Source organism: Mustelus asterias, chromosome 2 (assembly GCF_964213995.1).
Source record: "Mustelus asterias chromosome 2, sMusAst1.hap1.1, whole genome shotgun sequence".
NCBI classification, from domain to species: domain Eukaryota; kingdom Metazoa; phylum Chordata; class Chondrichthyes; order Carcharhiniformes; family Triakidae; genus Mustelus; species Mustelus asterias.
The window spans coordinates 87,848,614-87,874,900 of NC_135802.1; the positions used below are offsets into that span (position 1 = coordinate 87,848,614).

Consider the following 26,287-nt stretch of genomic DNA (forward strand, 5'->3'; position numbering starts at 1 on the left):
CAGTTCTTGTCGCCACACTACCAGAAGGATGTGGAAGCTTTGGTGACAGTGCAAAGAAAGTTCACCCGGTCTCGAGGGCATTGACAAGATTTTTAACCAAGTCAATCAGAAACCAAAACAATTCTGGAGTTTTGCAAACTTCTCTCATTATTAATTGCAGGAATCAAACATGACCTGTAAATAGTTGATATCAATGATAGGTTGAAAAGTAGTATTTTCTTTACAAACCCAAAACTTTGACCTTTTTGGACCAAGACGAGTTCCAAGTGAGTGCTATAAAATTCAAAGACGACTGAAAATGAAAGTGTGGCTGCCTTGGTGAATCAGCAGTAGGTTAGCGACTACCAAGGTCTCCGATTGGAACTTTACTTACTTGTGTTTGGTCAGTGCTGCTGTAGACACTACATTGGCTTTGGTGTACTGGGTTTGGGAGAGGAAAGCGGCCAAGATCCCCACTCCTGATTACTATGTGTGAATGTCAAATAAGGGCAGGATCATCTGCAACCAGAGTCACTCCTTCCATGGTAGGATAAACAATTCAAGCCCCTCAAGGATCACACTTCAATAATGCTGATTTGGCTGAGAGAATGGTTGTACAAGGACAGGATCAGGTCTCTTCAATGTTCTTCATGAAGTAGCACATATATTGTACAGTATCTGAATTGTTGGCAATATAGTAACACAAAATGGTGGAAAATATATGAGAGGCAAAAGATGTTATTGGGGCAATCTTGCTAATGAGGGTTTCCGACATTATGCTCTCTTCAGTCACCTAATGGAAGCACATATCAACAATGAGGAACAACGCAAGGCTCACCAGCCCATGCTGGTAATGGCAGAATATCATATACAGATAGCATTGTCCAGACAATGAGTCAGCAAAAGAAAATGGTGTGCAGTGATAATGCTTATGACAGTTTTGTTCAGGTGAGCTGTATTGGCTATGCCCTCTGATATAAATGTCCCTAGAAAATCAATTTCAATAACTTTATTTCTCCTTTAAAGGACATATTCTTTCTCTAACTCCCTCCGAAAGAACACAGCAGTTTTCATCCTCCAGCTCTTAGCAGAGATTCGCATCCTCCAGCTCTCTCAGTTCATGGTCTCTGTCGTTCTTAGTTGACAAAAGCATCCTCACCATCCAGAACAATCTGCAATTTACAACAACATTTTTTTTCTAATCACCCCCCCCCTTTCTAATTTACCAAGGCGTCCCCCCCCCTCGCACCCCGTATCTTTATTCATAGAGTCATTTTTCATTTCCTACACCATTAGATCCACAGAGACACTCTCCACCCTTCATGGTCCTCTCACTGCAGCTCTTACTGAATGCTCTGTGCTGACAGCAAGAATTTCTGCTCTGTTACAAGACAAAAATTTCCACTTGCATCCTCGAGTAGAAAACCTGTTTCTGAAACCAAGTGACAGCAGTCAGGACTGGAAGTGAAAAGGTGAGTGATTCCTGGATAAATCTCTTTGGGCAGAAAATCAATATTAAATTTGCGAACTTTGACAGGAGAAAAATTTTGTATACTGCACTTCTCTGACAATTCAACAGCAAAATGTGCTTGGATAAAGAAGGCTGCTCACCTCTTGAATTTGTTCTTGCCAGAAACTTAGCTGCATCATTTCCTTGATAAAGGATCGAGCCATTTCTTAAACAAGTCCAGGGCTCCTTCCTAGCACCTTATCCCAGCTGTTAAAGTGTCAGCTGGACTATGGTGATAGGGTGATAGCACTCAGAAGGTCATGAGGTCAAACCTTCACAATTTAACTACATTGTCTAAGGAGACACTTCACTGCACTACCAAGGGAGTGCTACATTGTCAGCAATGTCATATTGCAGATGAGGTGTTAATTCTAAATTCTTGCTTGGCTTTAGTAATCACACAACACTATTTTAATTTCCAGAGTGGGTCATAAAGCAGGACTCAGCCCCTTTACTGGCACACTAAAGACCCCCATGCTATATGCCTCAAAACAAGTCATTTCCAGAACTGTCTTCAGCACTCCTTACTTCTAAAATTTATGTTGTAACACATGAATGATTCACGCATAACTCTTGCCAGTTTCACATTCTTCATCATTAACAAACGTTCCAGCAGTAAATTGACAAAGAACAGGTCACAAAGTTTTGAATTGACTGATTTCAAACCACTCTGTGATCAAAGCTTGTACAGGTGGCGTCTTCAGTCTCATGTCCTACCATGTTGAATGAAAGTATTAAATACTTTGTAGTAACTGTTTAATATCGTAGGACTCATACATTGAGAGATAAATATCAGCATATAGTGCATGTCTATAAAATCTTATTTTCTCAGAAATAGTGATTTTTAAAAAGCGTATTTGTTCATGGGATGTGGGCATCATTGCATTATTCCCATCCTTACTGTTCTTGAGAAGATGGGGATGTGCAATAAATGCAGTGATGACCACAATGTGAATGAGCATAAAAAATACTCTCATTTGGTAAACTTGCAGTTGTAATCCTTCAACATGGATGTCATCCTAATTCAAAAACATTGAATGTACTGGCCTTCACTATAACAACGGCTACAGCAAAGTTAAACCATTCCACAAGGTTTTTATCATACACATGATAATAATAAAGTTGTTTAACAACTGTAACCTCACTGAAGGGTTCAATTGAGAGTTCTCAGTTTACAATGCCACCTTAATTCCTCGATGGGGTTACTGCCTTGTAATCAATGTTCCCTCTGAGTTGTATGGTTGCACAGCAACCTACACGCTCCATCACAGGCCAAACACAAGTCAGCTCCCTTTTTTGTTACCGTGCATACACGGCTGTGCAAATCATTTAAAGGGCTTGTGCAGTTAAATGAATAAGCTGTGCACAACAGAAAGAAATTAGAGGGAACGTTGCTTGTAATCACTCATCATCCTCTATTATCCTCCTTGGAACAAAGTTTATGATCACTGCCTCTAACTGTTACTGCGCAAACCCCAGGGAGTACTTAAGGCTGTGAGAAAAGAAATACATTTTTGTTCCAGTTCCAAAGTCTTAACACTTCACCCCTTCAACAGGATAAAGGTTTCATGAGCATAGATATATCGGTACTTGACAAATTAGCAGAAGCACACAAATGCATATGAACAGACAGGCAACTGGCTGGACGTGTGCATAGACACATATGGACATACACAAACACATATATTTTTAGGTCCTTATGCATCAAAAAACATTGGATGCATTCTTGAACAGTGACTCCGACAGAAGGATAGCAATACAGATTAAAACAAATCAAGTAACTCATTAATAGCTTGAAACGTAGTCAGAACCTTTATGCACTGAACGCAGATTGACACATCTATCCCAAACTATATTAAGTCACCAATCTAAAGAAATCTGTGTGACTGTCACAAAAAAACATATTTTTGCAACAAAACATCAGTGATTGTTCTCGGCAACAATTACTCGTATGAATTCTAGCATATGGTCCAGCTGGCTTAGAAAAATATAATTCATTAACTAAGTAAGGAGATCATAGAAGCCATCTAATGTTTTCATTACAAGGATAATCTGTGTCGTTTCAGGAAATGTGCAGACCATATCTGGTTTAAATGCTTTTTATTTGAATGTCATCATGGAATGCAGATGTTATCATAAAAATATCAGTTTAATGGCAATGGCTTCTGGAACTGATTTGGAAACATCATGAAAATTCATAAAATAAATTTGCTTAACTGTGGTAAAGAACATAACCCAGGTTTAATTAATTTCATTACCTTAAATTTTAAACAATAAAAGTTGCTCATAATTGAATAACATTCATTAAATCCTGCAATTGTTTTCCAGTTGAAGAATGATTCATGTGACAAAAAAGCACCAATACAAATGATCCATACAGAACTTAAATAAACAGCCAATAATAAACATCCCTATACATTATTTTAAGGGAACGCTACACAATTCATCTATGCGAATTAAATAGCTAATATAGTGTTGCAACATGGATCCTGTAAAATTCTCACTCCAGATGGGTTGCAGATGTCTTTTTACTCAATGTTAAAGCGTCACAAGCACCAACAGACTAAGTAGTTAAGCACAGGTGATCGATGTAGTACATTGCCACCATCCCTGACACATCCCATGTTACTTCAAACTTGGAGCAGAAACAGCACATTCCACTTCATTGGTTTACAGAGGCATAAATGCATATTTTATCAATCTGTACAAAGGGTATAAATTCAAATCCTGACTCTGACTACTGGGAGGCAGTCCTTTGCCACAAATGTGTAATCCTCAGAATAGGAGTTACATGGAGTGCACCAAGATCTCTGTGGCTTTAAAACTATGCCATGGGACCTCGCACATGACTGCTTAACTTATTCATACGAATTCCTTGCTGTAAAATAAATGAGCTAACACCTTTGTCCAAATAACAAAGAAAGGAATTTATATGAATCCATTAAGTGGTCTTATGTTAGGATCCCAAGGTGGGATTTCAAGATGTTAGTCTTACTTAGTTCCATAAACTGTGGAATTAGGCTCTGTGGTATCACTGTTGCTGGCGCTACTGCATCCCTGAAGAGAAATATTGGCAGCTGGAATGCTTCCAGCCATCCATGTTGCAGTGTCCCCACTGGAAGCATGCAATGACAGCAGATCATGACATCAATTAACGTCTTAGGTTGATCTGAAGTATAATCACAGCACGTCCAGATAACATCCTCTCACAGTGGAATGTGGGTTCAGCAGTTCAAGGGACCCCCACTGGTGTTATTTAAAGGGTTAATTGCCCAATCTCCAGGTGAGGTGCTCCTGATTTAATTTCGGGAAGTATTGAGGTGTGTTCTTGGAGGAATTGTGATGAATTGTAAGATTTTGAAGGCAGCGTTGCTGCAACTGAAAGGGAGGTCAGAGGAGTTTTCTGCCCTGACAGCAGAAAGCCTGCTTGATTTATGTTGGCTGTACTTGCAGTCCCATTTGGGCTGAGGACGAATGAGGAGGATTCTCAACAGAAGCCTGGGTGAATGCAGCTCCAACACTGCTCAAGCAGCTCAACAACATCTAGGTCAAACTGGCCCGCTTAATCAGCAACTTCTCAAGGGCAGTTGGCAATGGACAATAAATGCTGACCTTGCCTATGATGCCCACATCCTGTGAACAAGTTTTCAAAAAAAGCACCAATGCAAATTACCTCTAAAGTAGCCCTGCGACTACATACAAACATTTTTGGAATAGATTGAAATGCATTGCGACCATTTTTCACATGTAAAATGGATAAAATTGGAAGTCGCCTTGGTCCCAGATGACCATAGGCTGCTCCTCCTTTGAGGGGGAGAGCTGACTGGTGGTGATTTAACCAGAGGATCATCACACCTCAGGTAAGGGACAAGGTGGAGAAGGCAGGGCCTTGTTGAATAACCTCAGCCGGTACAAGAATCAAACCCATGCCATTGGCGTTGCCCTGCATCACGAACCAGCTGTCCAGCCAACTAAGCTAACTGACTCCCAGTAAGATGGGTGCAAAGCAAGTCAATGTAGCATTGAGATAGCCTGCAGACATTAGTTCCACTGCTAAATTCATGGAGACCTATTTTTGTAGACATCCCATCCACAGAACTATTGCTCACAGACCTCCATCAGAAAATTAGTCACCCATAAGTCGGAGAGGAGTTTGTTCTGCACTATCCAGGATTTATGAAAAGATCCTGTGGCTTATGGTAATTAGTTAAAGACGTAATTGTTTTCAAAAACAATCCTGTGAAATGAGAAGGAGCAGTATTACTCCCACAATTCTGCTGTGATAGCTGTGCTCCCCTTCCACTCACACCCCATCCCTCCGGTACCCCACTCCTGGGGCTGACTTTAGGACTATTGTCAGTGAAGCAGGTAGCACATTACTGCCTTTATCTAGGTATGCTTACCCAGTCTAGAACAAAGAACAGTATAGCACAGGAATAGGCCCTTGGGCCCTCCAAGCCTGTGCCGATCATGATGGCCTAACAAAAAACCTTCTGCCCTTATTTGGTCCATATCCCTCTATTTCCTCTCTATTCATGTACCCATTCAGATACCTCTTAAATGTTGCTAATGTGCCTGTTTCCACCACCTCCTCTGGCAGCGCATTCCAGGCACCCACTACACTCTGTGTTAAAACGTCCCCTGCACATCTCCCTTAAACTTTCCGCCTCTCACCTTGAACCTGTGCCCCCTTGTACTTGACACTTCCACCCTGGGAAAAAGCCTCTGACTATCCGCCCTGTCTATGCCTCTCATAATTTTGTAGACCTCTATTAGTTCTCCCCTCAGCCTCCGTCTTTCCAGTCTAATTTCTAACCCTCCATCTTGCAAGGGAGGAGTGAATTTGTGCTCGCTTTAAAAATGAAAATCAAGTAAATTTATCAAATATCTTATCAGATTTATTGCCACTTATTAATCAACACTGCATTTTCCATAACAGTGCTGCTAAAATGAAGCCCAACAAGCTGAGTAGCTTAGTGATGTGCATGACTTAGTTTGCTATTCTCTGATTATGTATGTAGATGCAAACAAGAGAGTAAGGCAAAACAACGATTGCTAAAATAGAATAATCAACAATCATTGTAGCCTGAGTTGTTTTGCAAACACTGTCTGTGATGAAGACATTTCTGAACTGTTTATAATACTGCATCATTCATGTAAAACGCACTCCAATGTACTGCTCTCTCATGGGGTTACAACCGTGTGGCTGAGATTACTGATACACCCATGCATTATTTCCTCATTTAAATTGACAAGATGTATTGGCCCATAATTTGCTGCCAAAATAATGGTGAGGCTAATGGCACTTTTCACTATTTAAGCACAGTAACCACAGGTGAGGCAAGATGTGTGGTGAAGCATAGAAATCCAAAAGTTACTGTCCAAGATATACTGCTCCATTGTTAAATTCACAAAAACAGTATAGTGTCATCTGGCACAGTATTAGAATGCATTCAATAGTGTGAAGATACTGTACTTCAATATAATTAAAGAACAACTGTATGTTTAACTTACTTTAAGCCACAGGAACTTTTAATGAATTCTGAATGGAGCATGCCAAACTCCAATCCCACTTATGGCTGGCTAGTTTCATGATGCGGGCCTGATAGCTGGTGTTTAATTTAGATATCGAAGGATGTCTGCCCAGAAAAGCCTCCAGAATTTTAGCAGTGTGACCCATCTAAGTACAGGGGCTGGAGGCTATCCCACTGCATGGTAGCCAGCGACTAAACTCGCCACAAAATGTTAAGACTTGACAATTTCAATGGGACAAGCAGTCTGATAAGTTAGTAACAGTGGAGTCTGGAGAGGTGATGGCAAGGTAGAACTTGGTATCATCAGCACACTAATGCTGTGCCTTCAAATTATGTTGCTGAGTGGTAGCATATTGATAAGGAAACGGAGGGAACCAAGGACAGACACTCGGGGACACCTGGCGGAAATGTATGGGAACAGAAAGAGATGCCATTGCAAGTGATTCTCCAACTGAAGGTGGCAACACAGGTGGAGAAGGTGGTGAAGAAGGCATATGGTATGCTTGCCTTTATAGGACGGGGTATAGAGTATAAAAGCTGGAGTCTGATGATGCAGCTGTATAGAACGCTGGTTAGGCCACATTTAGAGTACTGCGTCCAGTTCTGGTCGCCGCACTACCAGAAGGACGTGGAGGCGTTAGAGAGAGTGCAGAGAAGGTTTACCAGGATGTTGCCTGGTATGGAGGGTCTTAGCTATGAGGAGAGATTGGGTAAACTGGGCTTGTTCTCCCTGGAAAGACGGCGAATGAGGGGAGATCTAATAGAGGTGTACAAGATTATGAAGGGGATAGATAGGGTGAACGGTGGGAAGCTTTTTCCCAGATCAGAAGTGACGTTCACGAGAGGTCACAGGCTCAAGGTGAGAGGGGCGAAGTATAACTCAGATATTAGAGGGATGTTTTTTACACACAGGGTGGTGGAGGCCTGGAATGCGCTGCCAAGTAGGGTGGTGGAGGCAGGCACGCTGACATCGTTTAAGACTTACCTGGATAGTCACATGAGCAGCCTGGGAATGGAGGGATACAAACGATTGGTCTAGTTGGACCAAGGAGCGGCACAGGCTTGGGGGGCCGAAGGGCCTGTTTCCTGTGCTGTACTGTTCTTTGTTCTTTGTTCTTTGTACAATTAGGTAGATAAGAATGCAATCAGCTGAGTGACAGTGGAAAGCTGTTGGGAGGACAATTATGTGGTCAACTGTGTCAAAGGTTGTAGAAAGGTCAAGAAGGGTGCAGAGAAACAGTTTATCTTTATTACAGGCATCTAGGATGTCATTTGTGGCTTTGCTAAGAGTTATTTTAGTACCGTGACAGGAGCAAAAGCCCAAGGGAATCAAACATGGAGTTCCAATGAAGTTGGGAACAGAGTTGGGAGGTGACAACATGTTCAAGGATTTGAGAGGAGGAGGTTGGAGATGGAATGGTAGTTTCCAAGGACAATGGGGTCAAGGGTTGTTCTTTTGAGGAGAAAGGTGAAGAGGAGGGCAGAATCTGATTGAGGTGACAGGGGTCTCGCCTGCCAGATGATGAGCTGGTGAGATGTCTGTGGTGCTTCTTTTCAGGAAGGTCCTGCAAACCACATACCAATCAGGCACTGGCGAGGCCAGTGGTGTGATTTTACCTGGAATCAAAACCTTTAGCGGGTGGCAGGGGTTGGAAGTCTCACTAACTAAGAGCTGCCAGCCACTCAGAGGCTCTTGTGCTCAGCAGCACCACTGGGGAAGCCGTGGTGACTGCTGGAAGAATGGGCTCCAGAGACCAGCATCGCAGAGCAACCCAACCCACAGGTAAGCAACCTGCTGCCTGCAGCACTGGGCTTCTTCTTGCCTTACTGAGAGCTACACGACTACCCCAAATGAGTAGTCTTCACCTCCTTTGAACTGCCCTTCACTTAATGATTGTAATGGCTTCCTCCCCTGCTTTGGCAAAGGTTTCTAATCCAATAGACATCAGCTCCACGGGATCTGATGGCTGTACTCCCCATTCATCGCACATTTAATGCACAAGACACCATTACTTTCCACTCAATTACATACAAATGAGACACAAGTACCACTTTAATGCAATTGGCTTCCTGCCCCTTCCATGTGGCATTGCCACCTCCCCACCACTGGCATAATGCAGCACAGAGTTACCAGCATTGGGCTTCTGAAATCTCCCCTCATCCGATTCCAAGGCCGCACCACCTGCACCCCATTCCTCACTCCATCAGCCTCCATTAAATTCCACCTAATGTTTGAGGAACCATGGCAACAAATTGCCACTACATGGCACATGGCTGATCAACATGTGCTGAATTAGTCATTGCCTGGCAGTACATGAAATACAACGAATTAAAACTAATCTCTTTCTGAAAATGAAATAAAAACTTGATATACTTCTTACAATATCAATCATGTGGTTCATGAGCTTGCTATAATCGCAAAGCTCGTATTTTGCACTGACCGACATCACATACTAGTTCAGCCCAATGGAGATCATGCCTTTAAAGTCACAATTTTAATATGCAAATTAAAAACCGGAAGCTCAGCCTGAGAGGATTAGGCACGATGATTGTTCCTAACCTATGCATCAAATCAATTTGAGAACAAAATAAACCTTAAAGTATATCCCATCTGCATGATGCTTCACCAGTGTTAGAGGTGTGCAGTTGTGCCATGTTCAGCACAGAGAACTTTCCAATTTGTTAAATTGTTTTGAATGAGGTGGACAATCACCAGTGCAATTTCGAAGGATAATATTCCCCAGACTTTATTGAGTACTCTCTGTTGAGTTCTTCAGCAAAGCCATTAAATCCTTGTTTATCATGGTAATTGTTCGCAAGGTTTGAATCCTCATGACATTTGTACATTTTGTACTCAGACTATTTCACTGAATTCATCTTGGATTCACTGAACGACAGTAATAGGCCATTCAGCCCATTACTCTGTGCCAGTATTTCTCTAAATTAACCATTCAGTCTAATCCCATTCTGCTGCTAATTCCCCATACCTTTTGAGATTCCTCTTTCAAGCAACTATCAAGTCCCCTATTTTAAAAACAAAATGGACTCTGCTTTATCAGCATCTCGTGGTGATAAATTTCTCATTTTACTCATTCTCTGAAAAGAATTTCTCCCCAACCTACCCTTTAACTCTTGTGATCATCCTAAATTTTTGCCCTTTTAGTCCCACCTTGCTAACCATTGGCAGTAATTCATTAGTATTTACCTTTCCATTAGCCTTTACAATCACAGAAAAATAGAGCAATCAGCTTGGAGTAGGAAGCAGTTACAAACCACAAGAAAATGCTCATCACAATGAACTTTGCTTAAGAAAGTAAATAAGCTATGCTAACCACCCAGGGATAAATTACATGATGTGAAATAATCAAGGGTCTCAAAAATCATTTAAACAAAGATTGCCTCAAAACACAAAGATAACATGGGGAGGCAGTGGTGTGGTGGTATTGTCACTGGACTAGTAATCCAGAGATCCAGGGCAACGCTCTGGGGAACCATGTTTGAATCCCACCACAGCAGATGAAAAGTCTAATGATGACCATGGAACCATGTTGATTGTAATAAAAACCCATCTGATGATCTTTTGGGAAGGTAATCTGCCATCCTTACCTGGTCAGGCTTTAGCTTCCCTCTGAAATGGCCAAGCAAACCATTCAGTTGAAGGGCAATAAATGTTGGCCCAGCCAATGATGCCCACATCCCATGAATGATTAAGGATATAAAGTCACGTCCTTGCATATCCTTCTGCTCTCTGGGAAAGGAGAGGGGACGTTTGCCAAATCCATACAGAGGTAGTCCAGACAAAAATACATGGAGCTGAGCCACAGAAGGGAAAACCTCTATAAGGTGAACCTCTGCAAAACATAAAGGCAAATCAGGGATGCAAATGGAAAGATGGTGCCATTTGTTGGATGAGAGCCAGTTAAAAAATGATGTAAATTCAAAGGATATTTGGAAGGAAGACCAATTAAGGGACCCAGGTTCAATTCCCAGCTTGGGTCACTGTCTGTGTGGAGTCTGCACCTTCTCCCCGTGTCTGCGTGGGTTTCCTCCAGGTGCTCCAGTTTGGGGTGGCACGGTGGCAGAGTGTTAGTACTGCTGCCTCAAAGCGCCAGGGACCTGAGTTCGATTCCCGGTTTGGGTCACTGCCTGTGCGGAGTCTGCACGTTCTCCCAATGTCTGCGTGAGTTTCCTCTAGGTGCTCCGGTTTGGCGCAGCACGATGCCTCAGTGGTTAGCATTGCTGCCTCAAAAGCGCCAGGGACCCGGGTTTAATTCCCGGCTTCGGTCACTGCCTGTGTGGAGTTTGCACATTCTCCTCGTGTCTGCGTGGGTTTCTTCTGGTTTCTTCCCACAGCCCAAAGGTGTGCGGGTTCGGTTGATTGGCTATGGTAAACTGCTCCTTGGTGTCACGAGGACTGGCAGGATAAATACATAGGGCTACGGGGATAGGGGCTAGGTTGGATTGTGTTCGGTGCACACTCGATGGGCTTAATGGTCTCCCTCTGCATTGTAGGGATTCTAAGTATTTCGTTAATACTGCTACATGGATGTGGTTTTTGAAAATACAAGTTCTAAGTTTTCTATTTCTACCTGGATTTTACAAAAATGGGATGCCATCTACAGAAAATAATAAAACTGCCCGGATTGCTCCAATACATACAATATAGCATTCCACCAAGTGGAATGAGACTGCCATTGGAGTGTGTGAAGGACCCCATCCCCTGGCAATTCACACAATCCTAAAACTTTTCAGATGTTTCTAAGGTGAAACATCAAAATGCAATTACCTGTTCTGAAACAATAACTACAGCAGACGTGAACTAATGGAATTTCTCTTGAATATACACCCAGCAAAGAACTTTATTGAACCTCTTACCGAGCAGGGATAAAAGAAAAGACAAAACTGTACTGAACACAGGCTGTTTCGAGAAGAGAAATCAACTGCAAACTAGGACCTTATGTGGAAATCTCTACCATACAACAATAGCAGGAAGACAGGTGAACAAAGCGGCCACAATGTGGAACCACCGCATCGAGACCAGCCAAGGAATAGCTAATCATACATTTATTTGTTTTATTATTCATGAACTGTAAAAAAAATCAAATAAACCTATCCTCTTACTGCGCCATCTGCACTGGTGTGTGTTACGGCCCAAGCAAATGCTGTTGATGTAGGAATGGTAATTAAGATTTACCTAGTTTTTATTGATTCAGGAAATAGTTTCAATAAACTTATCTTGTTCTTTATTTAACCTATGAAAACCTGCCTGACTAATTCCTTAACAAAGTAAAAGTGTAAATAGTGGAACTCTCAAAGAATGAGAAAAGCATATTGCCTTTAAATTCACCAAAAAGCCTGTTGCAGTCAAACCTAAAATGGGAGGATAGGGGAGTTAGTTCACCCCTCCTGGCATGATCATATCAATTTTTAAAGCATGATGGGAGCCAGGAAGGTTATTTCAGGGAAACTGTTGCAGCATTCATCAAACTTCATTTCAGGATGTCGGAAGCAGAAATCTACAGTTGTGATTCAGTAAATGAGAGCCTGACTGAAGAAATTCCTGGTTTTCCTGAACTAAAAAAGAGACTTTTAAAAATATCCTTGGATGTGGACATCACTGGCAAGGCCAGCATTTATGACCCATTCCTAATTTACCTCAAGATGATGATGGTGAGCCACCATCTGTATGGTGTATATGCACCCACAGTGCTGTCAGGTAGGGTGTCCCAGGATTTTGATCCATCAGTGATGAAAGATTGGCAATAAATTTCCAGTCAAGATGGTGCATCACTTGGAGGGGAACTTGCACGATGGTGTTTCCATGTAACCTCTTGGAAATAAAGTTTAACTGGCTTAGGAGCTGTTACTGTTTAGGAGCTGTAGTGAATTGCTGTACCTTGTGGATGGTATACATTGTTGACGTTGTGCACTGGTGGAGGAGGTAATGAATGTTTAGGGTGTTGGATGATGCTGCAAACCATGCCGGCTGCTTTGTCCTTCTGCTTAAGTTACACAAAAGTGCAGGTGGAGGCCGAGGGGCCGAGGGGCCGAGGGGCCGAGGGCAGAGAGGCCGAGGGCTTATGTTTGGTAAGTGAGGGAATTCGGTGGAGTGTGGGGGGGGCAGCTGCTGTTCTGGCCTTTTACAAAAACAAGTGATCCAAAAGAGGAAGCCAAAGACAGCAAGACCCGAGAGCTGAAGTCTGGATGTCTTCATTATGTGTGCAGGTTTTAAGGGCTTTTCCTCCTCTAAACTGGAACAAAAGTTTAAACCCATACTGGAGAACAGAAGTATTAGTTAATGGCTTTACTAGTTAAAAATTATAATATAAATACAGAAAATTAAGTGATATTCTAAATTTGAAACCTAATTTGTTAAATACAAACAGAATCGAGATGTTAGTGTGGGTGGTGTAGTGTAGCTGCAGAACTAGGTAATTGGTGGATGCCTATGTGATCACATCTGAAGTTAAGTATCTGAAGCTCAAGGAACTTCAGCTCCAGGTTGATGAGCTGGAGTCTGAGCTTCAGACACTGTGATGTGTTGAAAAGGGGGTAAGTTATCTGCACACTTTGTTCCAAAATGCAGTCATGCTCCAAAGGCTAGGTACTTCACGGTCGGGGACAGGAGAATGTGACTGCAAGTAGGGCAGGTGTGGGGATCCAAAAAGGGAGCAATGGAGGAGCATCAGCCCTTGCAATTGTTGAACAGATTTGAGGATCTTGCAGCAGTATAAACCGGAGCTGCTGCAGGGACAGGAAGGAGGATGAGCAAATTGACCACGGCACTATGGTATGGGGGCATTCAAGTGAGAGGAGCAAAAAGGAATGTAGTTGTAGTAGAGAGCTGTATAGTTAAAGGAATAAATACCGTTACCTGCAGCCCAGAGCATGAGTCTCAAAGTCTATGTTGTCTTCCTGGTGCCATAGTTACCAGGGCGGCACGGTAGCACAGTGGTTGGCACTGCTGCTTCACAGCTCCAGGGTCCCGGGTTCGATTCCCGGCTCGGGTCACTGTCTGTGTGGAGTTTGCACATTCTCCTCGTGTCTGCGTGGGTTTCCTCCGGGTGCTCCGGTTTCCACCCACAGTCCAAAGATGTGCGGGTTGGGTTGATTGGCCGGGTTGAAAATTGCCCCTTGGAGTCCTGGGATGCGTAGGTTGGAGGGATTAGTGGGTAGATATGTGGGGGTAGGGCCTGTGTGGGATTGTGGTCGGTGCAGACTCGATGGGCCGAATGGCCTCCTTCTGCACTGTAGGGTTTCTATGATTTCTATAGTTATGGACATTTCCTCAGGGGTGGAGAGGAACTTTGAGTATGAGGGGAAGGATCCAGTAATTGTTGTGCATTTTAGTAAACTTAGGTAGGATTAAGAAAGAGCTTCTGCTGAAGGAGTTTGAACAGCTAGGGGCTAAATTAAAAAGCAGAACTACAAAGATAATAATCTCTGGATTACTACTTGAGACATGAGCAATTTGTCATTCGTAAAAAACAAAGCTCAGAGAGTTGAATGCATGACTTAAAGATTTATGTGGGAGAAATGAGTTTCAATTCATGGGATACTGACACCAGTACTGATGAAAGAGGGAGTTGTGCTGTTGGACAGCCTTCATCTGAACTGCGCTGGGACCAGCGTACTGATAAATTGTATAACTGGGGCTGTTGAGAGGGATTTAAGATGAATAGTGAGAAGGGAGGGTTCATGTGAGGGGAGATTTTGAAAGTTAAAGAGAAAAGATAAGGTCATCTTTCAGAGTAGTGTTATGGTTAATGATAACCAAAATATGTCAGGAAGGGATGGAGCATACAAACATAAGGATGGACCAGCAAATTGTTTCTTCAGAAGGAACTCTTCAAATGCAAATCATGAAAATATAACAAAACTTACTCCAACTTATAAATCAAAGAGAGGGTTTAATAAAGAAACATCATTACTCCAAACTCGGGGCCTCGCCCTGGGCCACTCCAAGCTCCCCACAATTCCAAACAGGTTCTTATTTATAGTGAGTCAGCTGACCATCACATCATTCTGTATTTGGTTCCATGGTTTACTGGGTCAGCTGACCCTTACAGCTTGTTACCATTGGTCACATTATATCTAATACAATGTTGTCAGCGGTTACATTCTACGACAAGTATAGAGTCAGAAAGAATGGTAAAAAGACAGTATTAAAGGCTCTTTATTGGAACGCACGCAGCATTCTTACCAAGATAAATGAACTAATAGCACAAATAGGAATGAAACAATAATATATGATAGCCATTACAAAGATATACAAGGTTGAAAGTGACCAGAGCTGGCACCTGAACATTCAAGGGAATTTGACATTTTAGTAGGAGAGGCAGAAAGGAAAAGAAAAGTGTGGGATCACAATAGTAAATGTTGAATCAGTTTGAGTGGAAATAAGAAATAGCAATCACTGGTGGGTATGATTTATAGGCCCCTTGACAGGAGCTGCACAGAGTATAAATCAAGAAATACTAGGGCTTGTAACAAAGGTCCTACAATAATCACAGGAGATTTTAACTTTCAGAAAAATTAGATAGATCAGATAGATCAAATTGGAAAAGTTAGCCTTGAAGATGAGTTCATAGAGTGTATTCAGGACAATTTCTTTTAACAATATGTTCAGGAACCAATCAGGTAGCAGGATATTTTAGACCTGGTAACGTGTAGAGGGATGGAGTTATTCAATGATCTCATAGCAATGGATGGTCTGAGTAAGAATGATCATAACATGATAGAATTTCCCATTCACTTTGAGGGTGAGAAGTTCGGGTCTGAAACTAGCATCTTAAACTTAAATAAAGGCCATTGCAAGGTTATGAAGACAGAGTTAGCTGAAGTGAACTGGGAAAATATGTTAAAAAGGTAAGAAAGCAGAGAAGCAGGGGCAAAAATTTAAGGAGATATTTCATAATTTTCAACAAAAATATATTCCATTCTGAAAGAAAGATTCTACAAGAAGAACGCACCATCTGTGGCTGTTTAGGGAAGTTCAGGATGGTGTAACCTTGAAAGAAATATTGTACAATGTTGCATAAATTAGCGGTAGACCAGATGATCGGGAAAATTTCAGAAAGCAACAAAGGATTCCAAAAAGGAAAATAAAGATGGATGAATTGGACGATTAGAGAGCAAGCTTAAATCATCAGCAAGCCTGCTGTAGCAGCAGAGGGTGCCACTGCACATGTGCAGACCTCTGTGGCTGCACATGCACAATGGCAGCCAACAGAGGCCCGACAGGCCTCAGAGAGAGACCTGTCATGCCTCTACTGCTGCAGATGGCCTTGACCCCGCCCCCCTCCTGCAGCTATCGTGGGAGCCCCCAGCGGATCGTGAGCCCCACCCCATCTAGAAATTTCACCCCCCTTCCCCGCTTCGGATCTTCCACACCCACCGATCATCTAGAGTGTACAGTGCTCCCCCCATTGACTGACCCCCAGTAGACCCTGCCCCTTGTAGGCCCTGCCCTGTGCTCATTGGACAGTGCCAAGGTGCCAGGTGGGTAGTGCCAGGGTGGCAGTGCCAGGTTGGCACTGCCCATGACCTCCCCGGGGGTCTAAATGGTCTCCAGTTCTACCGACAAGACCATCATGCCTGGTCCATGTTGAAGGGGACCAGCTATAATTCTCTCTGGAGAACGGCAAGGCCACAAAGCCAAATGAGTCAGGACGATTGCGTCCCAGGCTCGTCAATTACATTTAAATAATATTAAAATTCAACTTTAATCATTGATTCAGCCTCACGCCAGAAATGGGTGCAAGGCTGACTTTGCTGGATATCCGGTGCCGGCAAGATCGCAAGCAGCAAGAAATCAGGCGATTGTTTGGCTCTCGCGCGATCTTACTGGTTCGCCCTACCCGTCAGCCAGTAGAGCACAATGGTATGATTGCCCCCCATAGAGTCAGAATAAATGGGTCATTTCAGTTTAGCAAACTGTAACGAGTGGACTGCCACAGGGATCAGTGCTTGGCCACAACTATTTATGATCTGAATTAATGACTTGGGGAAAGGAACCAAATGCATTGGAGCCAAATTTGCCGATGATACAAAGGGAGGTAGGAAAACAAGTTGTGAGGACACAGAGTCTGCCAAGTGATATAGGAAAGGCTAAGTGCATGAGTATAATGTGAGAAAATGTGATGTTACCCACTTTGGCAGGAAAAACAGAAAATCAGAATATTATTAAATTATACAGAGATCGCAGAGTGCTGCAGTACAGAGGGATCTGGGTGGCTTTGTACAGGGATCATAAAGAGCATGTAGGTACAGCAAATAATTAGGAAGGCAAATGAATTTGGGATGTTATTGCAAAGAGGGTGACGTATAAAAGTTGGGAAGTTTTGCTGCAGTTGTATAGAGCATTAGTGAGACTGCACCTGGAATGTCACATACAGATTTTGGTCCCCTTATAGAAGGATATATTTGCATTGAAAGTACTAAATGCATTCCTGGGATGAAAGAGCTGCCTAATAAGAAAACACTGAACAGATTGGGTCTATAGAGATTAGAGGTTAGAAAAATGAAAGATAATCTCACTGAAACATGCAAGATTCTGAGGAGGATGGACAGGGTACATGCGGAGAGGATATTTCCTCACATGGAGGAATTTAGAATTGGAGTTACAGTTTCAAAGTAAGGGGTTTACCATTTATGATGGAAATGCAATGGCATTTCTTCTGATTGATTTATTGAAGTTGGGATCACCTTAGACTGCAATGTCATAAAATCCTATAGAACAGAAGGAGGCCATTCGGCCCATCAAGTCTGCAGCAACAACAATCACACCAAGGCCCTATCCCATAACCCCATGTATTTACCCTAGCTTGTCCCCCTGACACTAAGGGACAATTTAGCATGGCCAATCCAACTAACCCACACATCTTTGGACTGTGGTAGGAAACCGGAGCACCCGGAGGAAATCCATGCAGACACAGGGAGAACGTGAAAGCTCCACACAGACAGTGACTCAAGCCGGGAATCAATCCCAGGTCCCTGGCGCTGTGAGGCAGCAGTGCTAACTACTGTGCCACCCAGAGTGCCACCGTGCCGCCCCCTTCTCTCAGAAGGTTGGTAGTCTGTAGAACTTACTTCCCCAGAAAGCAATAGAAGCTGGATTATTGAATACGTTCAAGTCTGAGTTAGACAGATTTTTAATTGATAAGGGAGCTAAGGGTTATACGCGACAGACAGTAAAGTGAAATTGAGGCCATAATCAGATCGGTCATGATCTTACTGAATGGCAGAGGAGGCTTGAAGGACCAAATGAACTATTCCTGCTCCAATTTCTTCTGATCTGATGACCTAATAGATGGTGTTGAGCTTCTTGAGCGCTGTTGAAGCTGCACTCATCCAGGCAAGTGAATAATATTCCATCATGCTTTGGAAAAACTTTGGGGAGTGAGGAGATGAGTTACTTGCTGCGGAGTTCCCCAACTTTTTCTCCGGTAGTCCCTCAAAGCAAGGAGGACACTTTCCTGGAATATATCCTGTGGCAAGAACCTATGCATGAAGTTTTTAATCAGAGGAGGCGGCTTCCCTGCAATTCTGGTTGACCAGGAAAATCTCCACGTGCCATAGGTGTATTGGCAGGATTAGCAGATTGGGAATCAACCTGTTTGGCCTCATCTTGAATGCATCTTCAATGGTCAAGTCGGAATGGGAAGCTGCATCAGAGGTAAGGATGCTACCAACTACGCCACTAACCTGCCTCTCACCTGTCCTTGTAGCCACAGTATTTATGTGGCTTGCCCAGTTAAGTTTCTTGTCAATCATGATGCCCAGGGTGTGGATTATGAAATTATAAATTTTAGTTGGGATGATGACAGATTAAAGGTATTGTGCTTCCTGACTTTATTGATAACCATTCATTCAAATGAATCTTAAAAATAGATTTCAAGGACTCAAAATGCACACAATGAGAAATATGCCATAATTTTCACCTTTCTGACAGAGAAGATATCACCTGTCCACTATAGAACACACACAATTTTTGTTTATAATAAAATATTGTTGAGTATGTAGGCTGTTGAAATAATCCACATAATTATGTTATGGAACTGAAGATAATCATGCATGAGAAAGGGTTTTCATTTATATTGCACCTTTTATGCTTTTAGGGCTTCAGGTCCAATTAATTATTCTTGAAGTATCGTTACTGCTGTTATTTGATAAAGGTTACAATCAATTAGGACACAGGCAACACAAAAAGGCAAATGAGATTAACATCAGTTCATCCATTTTTGGCAACATTGGATAAGGGACGAATACTAGCCAAGATGATGGGAAAATATTTCCAATTATGCCATGGGTTTTCTGCAGCCATCTGACCAGAGAGACAAGCCTCAGTTTAACATCACATCCAAAGGAAAGTCCCTCCAACATTCCCTCAGAACTGCCTGGATCCATCAGCCGAGATCATGTTTTGGGATGAGATGCGAAGTCACAAGCTTTTGACACAGAGACACGAAGTACTGTCACTGAACAAAGCTGCCAGTCAGTTCAGGCCATCCATAGAAAACAATGTACTAATTAAGGAAAAGCCAATATGTCTATTCACATAATGAAAAGACTTGTCTCAACTGCTCATCTACATTGCATTGCATTTTTCCTTGCTGTCACATGTTTTCAAAGGCATCACACAACTGCAGAGCAAGTAATGCTGATTGATAACTGACAAGTTGTTACTTGAGCCAAATATCTGAATGAGTGAATGTGAATGGATCAAAAAGTACCAAAGAGAATTGAGCGAGCAGCAGAAAATCAAAGAAGTGAAAACCCTTCACATAAAAAACACAATAAAATAGTGCAAATGTTGTAAATCAGAGACAAAAACAGAAGCCATTCGACAGGTCTGCCAGCAGTTGAGGAGGGAGGAGACATGTTCATGCTTAATCAGAACTGGAAAAGAATTACTCAACAACAGCTTATCAAAAAGAACAAAATAAAAGAATGGGGGAATGGGGAAAATAAAAGAATGGTGTGCACATACAGGGAGGAGAAACTTAACTTAATATTTACACATGCTGGTGGAATATTTTTTGATTCCCTTTTACATAGACTGAGGGTCCAATTTTACCATTGCGTCGCGCCCGCTTTCGGGTGCGAAAACTTGGTAAACTCGGGCGTGAGGCGATTAGTGCGATCCGCGCCCGCGTCCATGCAGATTCCCACTTTACCAAGGTCTGAAAATGGCCGCGATCGGAACCGTGCCCGAAATGGGCGTGACGTCAATTTAAATAAATTTACATGCACTTAACTTGATTTAATGAGCTGGACGCCCAAACTTACCTGCTTTCCCCCCCTTTACCATCGCGTTCGCCCATCCAGATTTGGCACGAAACGGACATGTTCGGCAAAGGTCTGTTTCGGGCACTCCAGCTTCTGAAGTGGTAAGTTGAGAGCTTCCAGTGGCTCTCTAACTCAGATCGGTGGGGGGGCGGGGGGTGGCAGGGAGGCGGATCAGATCATTCTGTGGTGGTGGGGAGGGTGGAGGAGGGCCAGATCTCTCTCTGGTGGGGGGAGGGGGTGCGGAGGAGGGTAGCTCGATCATTCTCTGGTGTGGGGGAGGGCGGTAGGAGGAGGGTCAGATGTATCTCTGGTGGAGGGGGGGGGAAAGAGGAGGGGGGGCCAGATCATTCTCTGGTGGGGGAAGCAGGGGGTGTCTGCTGCCACTCTGTGGGCGATCCAATCGGTGGCGGGGGAAAGGGGGTCGTGATCGGTCTGGGTAGCGGGGGGTGGGTGGATAAGGGGGACAGTTATGTTGTGGGGGTGGGGCGATATCTGTGGGGGCCTTCGCTCTTGTGCCACTTTATCTGCTTTTTGCAGCCCAGGAGCGATGTGACAGGGGAGCGTTTTTCAAATTTTGTTTCACTGCGCATGCGCTTCAGGCGCGATAAGCCCCACCCACAGTGCGATTCAGACTCCTGATATTTTTTCAGGCTGAGTGCGTATGGGGGAGCCTGAGAACAAGTTTATAAATCGGATCTGAATTGTGCCCAGATTCAGCACTTAGAATCAAAATGGTAAAATCGTCCCTGAATTTCCATTCTCATAATCTCTCTCTTCTTCTTCATTTCCAAGTTCCAAGTCTTGGTTATCTCCTCTCAGCATTGCTATGTTGTGGAGAGCACAGCAGATCACAATAATGCAGAAGATCCTCTGGGGGCCTGTATTGTAGGGCACTCTAATGTCCCATATGCCTTTTTCACTGACCTACTCACATCCCCTTTCGCCTTCGGAGATCTGTGGACAAATACGTCAATACGTGGACAAATCTTGTTTCACAGAACTTTCTAATGTTTTCTCATTCACTGAGTACTTCCTTGTCAAATTACTCCTTCCAAAGTGCATCACCTCTCACTTTTCAGTCTTAAATTCCATCTGCCACTTATCTGCACATTTGACCATTCCGTTTACATCTTTTTGCAGCCCAAGACACTCAGCCTCACTGTTAACCACCTGGCCAATCTTTGTGTCATCTGTAAACTTACTAAACCTACCCCCCACATATTCATCTATGTCATTTATATAAAGGACGAATAATAAGTGACCCAACACAGATCCCTGTGTGTACACCACTGAACACTGGCTTCCAGGCACTAAAGCAGCCTTCTGTCATCACGGTCAGTCTCCTATAACTGAGCCAATTTTGAATCCACTTTATCAAATTACCCTGTAGCCCATGTGCATTTACCTCCTTTACAAAGTCTCCGATGTGGGACCTTGTCAAAGGCTTTGCTGAAATCCATACAAACTACACCGACTGTACTACCCTTGTCTACACACCTGGTCACCTCCTCAAAAAATTCAATCAAATTTGTTAGGCGAAGCCATCCTGGCTATCCCTGATCAAACCTTGCCTCTCCAGTGGATATAGATGCTCTCCTTCAAAGGTTTCTCCAATAGTTTCCCAGGACTGATGTGCAACTCACTGGTCTGTGATTCCCTGGTTTATCTCTGCAACCCTTCTTAAATAGCGGAACCACATTAGCTGTTCTCCAGTCATCTAGCACCTCCCCCGTGGCCAGAGAGAAATTAAAAATTTGGGTCAGAGCCCCTGCAATCTCCTCCCTTTCCTCCCACAGCAGCCTAGGGCACAATTCATCTGGACCTGGATTTTATCCACATTTAAGCCTACCAACACCTCCAATACCTTGTCTTTCTCTACACCTCCAATGCCTTGCCCAAATTGATGTTTGTGGCCTCTGCACTGGCATCATCAGCCACCTCCTGAGTGGGTACCCTTGACCCTGAGGAGTCATCTCTTCAGCCACTGCTCGCCCTCAGAGACAGTGGTGTCAGCTCATGCATTATGTGGCAGAGGTGCTCCACTGTCCACTGATACAGGCTCAGTCTTCTCCAGCGCTGCAGCTCGGACAACTGAAGGGAGGAACATCGTGTATGGTCTTGTTTCCTGAGCAGCTGTTCTCTATGCCTTATGAGGCAGGGTAACTCCACATCACTGATATCCTCACACTGTACTTGCAGCCTGGCCGCTCCAGGACCTCATAGTTGCCCCCAGTACAGCCCCTCTGTTGTGGGGGCACCTCCTACCCAGTTTGCATCTCCAACAAAGGCAGGCACCCACTCAGCTACTGTTTGAACATTAACCCAGCATGGAGGAACCAGGAAGTGGTGCCTTCACATCCCTTGGGAGCAAGGGGCGACCCAATATAAAGGGAAGGTAAGGCTTGTGAGTGACCCAGTTACACCCAGCATACACTAACCTCCAACCACCGCACCCCCCCCCCCCCCACCCCACCCCCGATGGTGACAGTAAGCCTCACTTGTGTGCATCCCTAGCATTCTCCCTGGTCTCTGAGTGTTGGACAGCCCAGGAAGTAATGGCCGCCTGAGTGCTCACCTCCGATATCCAGAGGTGAAGGTGCCAGGTTCACATTCATGTTGACCTGTTGTAAATGGCGCCAATGTAACGTCACACTGGTGCCAGCTGAATATTCAATGTGAGCTCAATATCTGATGTGAGTGCTCACTAATGAGATGCTGATGCATTCAAATTAGGTTCCTGCCCTTCCCCGGCATGTTCCACATCACCCCACCAGTAAGTTTAGCTCAAAATTGGAAAACGTGATCTCGCTGGTGAGAATCATGCTTTTCCAAACTCTCTGCATTTTGAGCCCGCGCCATCTTTCCCGTGGACAGCGAACATGGGCTCAAGATCTCGCCTTTTGGGTGCGAAAATACGCTAACAACAACAACAACTGGAGGCTAACACTGACAATAAACTGAACTGGGCTAGCCATGTAAGTGCTGTGGCTACAAGAGCCAGTCAGATGCTAGGAATCCTGGGGCAAGTAACTCACTCCCTAACTCCCGAACGCCTCCACCTGACCCTACTTGCTTGAGTAGCTTCCTTCTCCTTTTCACTGTTAGTTTCCTGAACTCTGGAAAACCTGTGCAATAAGTATTGAATTTAAATCCAGCTCACAATTGCACTGTAAGGTCCAAATTAAATAAGATAATAAGGTTCCCTGCCCTTAGATGGGAAAATCTGAGCACAACGACAATCTTGTTGCTGTAAAATTAGCAACATGCAGTACTTTGGGGTTGTATGCCCCATTTTTACACTTTCGACCCTTCTCTGGATCCTCTGTAGCCCATGGAAGGGGTCAGTGTTTACATCACATCCTGTGATTGGGAACTAGTTGATGGGCCAAAGGATCCTAACACCAAAAGAAATGTAACCCATGCTAAGTTCTAAATGCCTCTCCTTCACACATCATTTTCATTTCAAGCTGTGCATTGGTAAAGAGCAGTGGACAGGTGTGAACATAGGTTAATAATTCACTCTTCTAGAAATACACAATCCTGAAGGAATCAATAAATGAACAGAGCAGAACTATAATTGTCCAAATTAAGTAGTGCATTGGGAGGAATAGTATTTGTGAAATATTTCACCACAGAGGTTGCTTGGGTCCTCAGGTAATTGTTGAAAAAACCAAACTATGAATAGTGTTTTCCATTAAAAGTAGCATTCAAAACAACGGAAGAGATCTCTTATTATCCGCTGTTATAAATACACGGAGCACAGAATTTATCTTTAAAATTGTGACACTAGATATTTATATATTTATGAATATTGCACAACTTTTGCTTTGCAGTGAGGAAACTAAGGCATGCTCTGACAGATTCAAACCATCAAACTAAAAAAAGCCTACATGATCTCCTCATTCCTTTTTTGACTGCTTCATGTAATTAAAATGCAGATTTATAGCTCTTCATGTTTGACAGCTTGCAAGACTGGGCCTATATTACCAATTACATTTGCCCCTTAAGGTGAAGTTAACTCAAGTTTATAAGTGTCTGGAGGCTGCTCTCCCAAACGCTTTCTTTAAGATGCATAGACACATCTGCGGGCAGCTGTGTTTCAAACTTGCCAGTTTACCATTTATACTTTTTGTGCATTTAATTCCACATATATTTAGGCTTCGTATTAAAAGCCCCGTTTTCACTTTGGGTATGAAACTGAGTTGACAGTGCTGGATGAGAGAAGGGAGGTAAGGCGATGGAGAAATATGACGGAAAGTTGTTCAATAAAATTTAATGTTCAGATAGTACAAATGCTATTCATAATTCAAATCACAGTACTGGAAGTGATGAATGGGGCTTCTTTTCATTGCTAATGCTGACCAAACAGAAATATAGCTGCAGGCAGGCGAGTACAAGTTTGGACTCTAAAATTAGCTACACTGCCATGTATGAATCCTTCACATGTACAGTCGAGTTCCAAAGTATTTTTTTCAGTGGGTGGTCTCATATTCTCACTGACTAAAATGTAGCTTATGGTACTGAATGAAGTTAGTTCCTTGCTCCAGTTGCTTGTTAGATTGGCGGCACGGTAGCACAGTGGTTAGCACTACTGCTTCACAGCTTCAGGATCCCGGGTTCGATTCCCGGCTCGGGTCACTGTCTGTGTGGAGTTTGCACATTCTCCTCGTGTCTGCGTGGGTTTTCTCCGGGTGCTCCGGTTTCCTCCCACAGTCCAAAAATGTGCGGGTTAGGTTGATTGGCCAAGTTAAAAAAATTGCCCCTTAGAGTCCTGGGATGTGTAGGTTAGAGGGATTAGCGGGTAAAATATGTGGGGGTAGGGCCTGGGTGGGATTGTGGTCGGTGCAGACTCGATGGGCCGAATGGCCTCCTTCTGCACTGTAGGGTTTCTATGAAAAAAAAAGATGCAGTGGTATTGGGGATTGGTATTCGGAACTTTGGCAGAAGCACATCAAATAGGTTTAGCTCTAAACTGGAGAAGATTCGTTGGCTGCAGGCAACAAATTTTGCTGACCTGGTACTAACCTAACAGGTTTTGTATTTGGCTCATAGCGTGAATGGAAATTTCCACCAGAACCAAAATTATTCATTTTGTTCCAGATTTCTCTCGCACTAGATGTTTAAAAAATGTATTAGGGCTGCCATTTGAAGATTGAAAGGAGTAGATTTGTGTTATTATCGCTACCTGGTATTTTGACAGGGCAGATCACGCAGCCTTTCTAGAACCTGCACAATTTTTATTCCATTCAAATTAATACAGATCTGCATATCTTTCGACTGTGTTAGCAGCACAGCTGTCCTCTCAACTTAATTTGTTCATTGGATGTGGGCATCATTGGCTGGTCCAGCATTTATTACCCATCCCTGAGGGCATTTAAGAGTCAACCATATTGCTGTGGTTCTGGAGTCACATGTTGGCCAGGCAAGGAGGGCAGATTTCCTTCTCTAAAGGACATTAGTGAACCAGATGGGTTTTTACGACAATTGACAATGGTTTCATGGTCATCATTAGACTTCTAATTCCAGATTTTTAAAAATTCAAATTTCACTATTTGCCATGGTCCCCAGAGCATTACATTTATGCTACCGTCTCCCCAATTAAAGACAATAGGCTGAAATTTGTCAGCGGTTCCTGCCAGCAGGATAGACCGGCCCCGGCAATGGTGATACACACCCCCCACCTAACCACAATTTTCCCAGTGGCAGAGGGTGCCAATATCTGGAAAATCCACTGACAGCATCAGGACTGGAAGATGCCACTGTCAACTAAAGGTGAGCTGCCTCCATAGCTGCAATAAACACCTTGGGATGGAGTGAAAAATCCCGTCAAAACCTTTCATAACCATTAAATTGTAGGTTACCCACACAGAAAGAACCCGTTTGGTTCATATTGTCTGCACCAGCTCTTTGCTCGAGTAATTCTATAATAATCATATGGCACATACTCACCCCAGAAATCTGCATCTTCCTCTGT

At 43.4% G+C, this 26,287-nt stretch overlaps 1 protein-coding gene across 6 annotated transcripts in view; it reads right to left on the reverse strand.

Annotated features, from left to right (window-relative positions):
- Positions 1–26,287, reverse strand: part of dgkb (diacylglycerol kinase, beta) — a 679,678-nt gene that overhangs the window by 345,430 nt on the left and 307,961 nt on the right. The gene's annotated exons all lie outside the window — the stretch shown is intronic.